Consider the following 4,481-nt stretch of genomic DNA (forward strand, 5'->3'; position numbering starts at 1 on the left):
GCATTCCACAGGTTGCTTTTCAGTGCACTAACCTTGCCTGTTAAGCCAAGCTAGAAGGAACATACATAAGCTTTATAAAACCATGGCAGTCAATGCAAAGTGTCTTTTTTCTTGGTTATTCTCCATGTTTATTGGATGCATTTTTATTGCAATCCAGCTATGCCACAGCACCACTGGAAGAGTTTAATAAGAGTGTCTACAAGGATGTTTATAAAGTCAATAACACATATTACAACCCCATTTCAAAAAAAAGTTGGGATGGCATGTAAAATCAAAATTAAAACTGAAAATAGTGATGTGTAAATCATCGGTGTCCTGTATTACACTGAAAACAACACAGGAGCACATTATTTGATGTGATACCTCATCAATTTGATTCTTTGTTCAAAATAAACACTTCAATTCTGATCCCTGCAACACATTCCAAAAAGTTAGGACGGTTGCATTTCAGGACCAGTAATGAGGTAAAACAATGAAAAGATGATTCCATTTGAAATAGGTAATGCCAACAGGTGATTGCATCATGATTTGATACAAAAGTGGCATCCAGGACAGGCCAAGCCCTTTAGGAGCAAAGATGGGCCAAGGGCCGCCAGTTTGCCAACATACTGTATGTGTGAGAAAATCATTCAAATGAAATATTGCTGGTGATTTCAGAGCATTTATTGCAGAGTCTGTGTTTGGTGTCTGGTCTCTGAGCTCATCACTTCCCATTAGCAAGCATCAAGCTCATCACAAAGGAGTGACTGTGGTAATTTTGCTTTCCAGGGGAATTAGGAAATACCAGAGGTGGGGCTTATCAAGTGCTCTTATGAGCAACAGCAGCATTTTCAGCAGCTTTAGAAGCAATGTTTAAAGCAGTGTTTGCAATGCAGAAATGCAGCAGAGTAACACTGAGCATACATCACTTTATATCTAACACTTTAATATGACATGTTCTGCACTGAGTAGAGTATGCCACATTTGAGCGTAGTAGAGCAACTCAAGATGACTCCTTGATCTACCTCAAAACCCTTGCTCTGTAAAGCTATTCTGTAAATAATTCACACCTTTACCTCTGTATGCTCTCTAACCCAAATTAGGCAGGATGTATTAATTTTTCATCTTCCATGTCTCTATGTAAGTGGTCTTTGAAGCATTGAAGTAATGGATAGCATTGCTCCAGGTCTCCAGGTTTACCTGTGCAAAGGAAACATTAACCATACAAGTATTATGCAGGAAATGTACAATGCAGTTATTACCTGACTTACATCATCTAAACATAAATAGGATTTTTAATGACATTATTGCAACTTAAGTCTATAGAAGGGTTTTGTTTGACTTTTCAGGTAATAAATAATAATGTTGCTTACAGATAATAGTTGATATTTAGTATTTTATTTTAACTATAATTTGTAAATGAACAGTACTTGGTTAAAGCACCATTGGGAGCAATGACTGCCTCAAGTCTTCTTGAGACTGAAGCTACAAGCCAGGTACACCTTTCTTTTGGAAATTTCCTCCAATCTTCTTGGCAGAATCATTTAAGGTCACCCAGGTTGGATGGTGAGCATTGGTGCACAGCCATTTTCTCCAGAGATGCTCTACTGGGTTCAGGTCTAAACTCTGGCTGAGCCACTCCAGGACTTTTACTGAGTTTTCATGAAGCCACTCCTGTATTTTCTTGGATCTATGCTTCAGGTGGTCTTGTTGAAATGTAAACCTTTGCCCCAGCCTGAGATCCTGAGTGGGGAAGGTTTCCATTCAGAATTGGTTTGTTTTTTTTGTTGTTGTTGTTTTGCATCCATCCTTTCGTCTATCCTCACTAGTCTCCCTGAAGTGATGCTCAGTGCCTGGTTGTCTGCACACATTGTTGAGAATTGTGGCTAAATAGTTCAGTCTTTGTTTCATCAGAACAGAGGATTTTGCCTCTCATGGTCTGAGAGTCCTTCAGATGCCTTTGGCCAAACTCCCAGTGGGCTGTCATGTGCCTTTTAGTGAGGAATGGCTTCTGCCTGGCCACTTTGCCATAGAGGCCTGATTGGTGGAGTGCTGCACCAATGGTTGTCCTTCTGTAAGGTTGTCCCATCTCCGAAAAGGAACTCTGGATGTCATTCAGTGACCTTTGGGTTCCTGGTTACCTGTCTGACCAAGGCCCCTTGTCCTCAATTATTCAGTTTGGCTGGGCAGCCAGATCTATGAAGACTGGTGGTGGTTCCAGATTTCTTCCATTTGAGAGTGATGGAGGCTGCCCTGTGCTTGGGCACTTCCAATGCTGGAGAGATTTGATCTGTGTCTTGACACAAGCCTGTCTCACAGTTCTGTGGACAGTTCTCCTGACCCCATGGCTTTTCACTTTGACATACACAATCAGCTGTGAAACCTTATAGAGACAGGTGTGCGCTGTTCCTAATTATATCCCATGTATTGAATTTGGCACAGGTGGACTCTAATAAAGCTGCAGAAGCATCTCAATGGCCATTGATAAGAGTAGGATGCACCAGAGCACAAAAGCAAGTGTCATAGTCTTATTTTTAATAAATTTACAAAACATTAAACACTTGTTTTCACTTTATCAAGTATTGTGTGTAGATTGATTAGAAAAAATAAAATCAATTTCAAGACAAGTCTGAAATTTAACTGTGGAAAACTGGAAAGGGTTTGAATACTTTGAAACCACTTGACATTGTCATATTGTATTACATGTTTTGTTTAGTTAGTTTAGTTTATTTCAAGCATGTAAAAAATAAAATAGCATTACAGAAATAAAATTGTGAGAAAAGAAAAAAAAACAAAAGAAAAAGGTAGTGCATATACAATACAAGAAGAAAGAACTAATAACAATATAAAGACAAAATAGTACACAATTCAGTCATATCACATTCATGAAGTAAATTACAGATACTACCACCCTTGCATGCTTGAAGGGGAGTAGAAAGAAGTACAGACTTATCTAGTTCTACCTCCTTTCTTAGACCATGGTATAGTTATGCCAGCACCATCGTCCCCGCCAACAACCAGCCAAACCCCCAAAAACCGCCAAGGACCAGCCCCGACATGCACCCAACATCCAGCACAACCTACACCACGGTGACTCTACTTGCACTCTAACACAAATTCGTCATTGCACACACAGATCGTTGTGTACTAACTATACGAAATAACATTGTTAAATAACTCAATAACTCAATCCAAAAACAACATTCACTTAATCAACACCTCTCACATCCACAAGATTATTACAAAGTCTGTACATAAATTTTATTATCATACACCACACCCCGAGTACTCCCATATGATCTGCACTATACCTCATCTTTCCTATACCTTGAAATACAGCCTCTTTTATATTTATATTTAAACTATTTTATGCTTGTACATTGTTTTAAATCATCCTTTAATTTGTTCCACAATTTTACACCACTTACAGATATACAAAAACTTTTTTTGGTTGTACGTATAGAGTAAATTTTTAAGTTTAAATGGCCTCTTAAATTGTATCCTCCCTCTCTCTCATTAAACAGTTTTTGAATTCCGTCCGGCAACTGATTGTTTCTAGCTTTATCTGTATGAATGATGCACTAGTATGATCTCGGTATCCAAGCTTATGGACAATTCTTATGGCCCTTTTCTGAAGTATAAATAATGACTGCAGTGAACTTTTGTATGTATTTCCCCAACTCTCAACACAATAATCTAAATATGGTAAAATTAAAGAACAATAAAGGATGCGAAGTGACTTCTAATCCAGAATATGTTTCACTCTCACCAGTATGGAAATGCTTTTAGCCATTTTGTTTTGTATATATTTAATGTGAGGTTTCTAGCAAATTTTGTCATCAATAATAACACCTAGAAATTTCATTTCATAAACTCTTTCTATATTAACACCTGCAACCATTACTTGGATTTGATTGTCCAGCTTACGATTACCAAATACCATGAATGTAGTCTTATCCAAATTAAGTGATAATTTGTTTGTATCACACCATTTCTTTAAGTCCAAAAGTTGCTGGAAATTCTCACCAGAAGCCCATATGGTAGTATCATCAGCAAATAACACAAATTTCAATAAGTCAAATGCTTTAAAAAATATATAATTGATGTATAATATAAAGAGTTTAGGACCCAAGACTGACCCCTGGAGGACACCACATACAATGCCCAAATGTTTTGACTGGTACTCACCTAACTTCACAAATTGACGTCTATTTGTCAAGTAGCTTCTAACCCAATTTAAAACTATCCCTCTAATCCCATACCTTTCTAATTTGTCAATTAGTATTTCATGATTAATTGTATCAAATGCTTTTTTTAGATCAATAAATATTCCCAACGTATGTTTCTTATTATCCATGGCACTAGTGACATCTTCTATCAGTTCAGTTATAACCAGAGATGTTGATCGATTTGATCTGAAACCATATTGACTTTCCGTAAGTATTTTATATTTGTCTATAAATTTATCCAGTCTGTCATTAAAGAGTTTTTCTAAGATTTTT

The 4,481-nt window shown here is 37.1% G+C and overlaps 1 protein-coding gene across 7 annotated transcripts in view; it reads left to right on the forward strand.

The window, feature by feature from the left end:
• Window positions 1–4,481, forward strand: part of LOC109968637 (RNA binding protein fox-1 homolog 3-like) — a 644,376-nt gene that overhangs the window by 533,213 nt on the left and 106,682 nt on the right. The window lies entirely within an intron of this gene.

Source organism: Monopterus albus, unplaced genomic scaffold, assembly GCF_001952655.1.
Source record: "Monopterus albus unplaced genomic scaffold, M_albus_1.0 scaffold156.1, whole genome shotgun sequence".
Classification (NCBI taxonomy): Eukaryota; Metazoa; Chordata; class Actinopteri; order Synbranchiformes; family Synbranchidae; genus Monopterus; species Monopterus albus.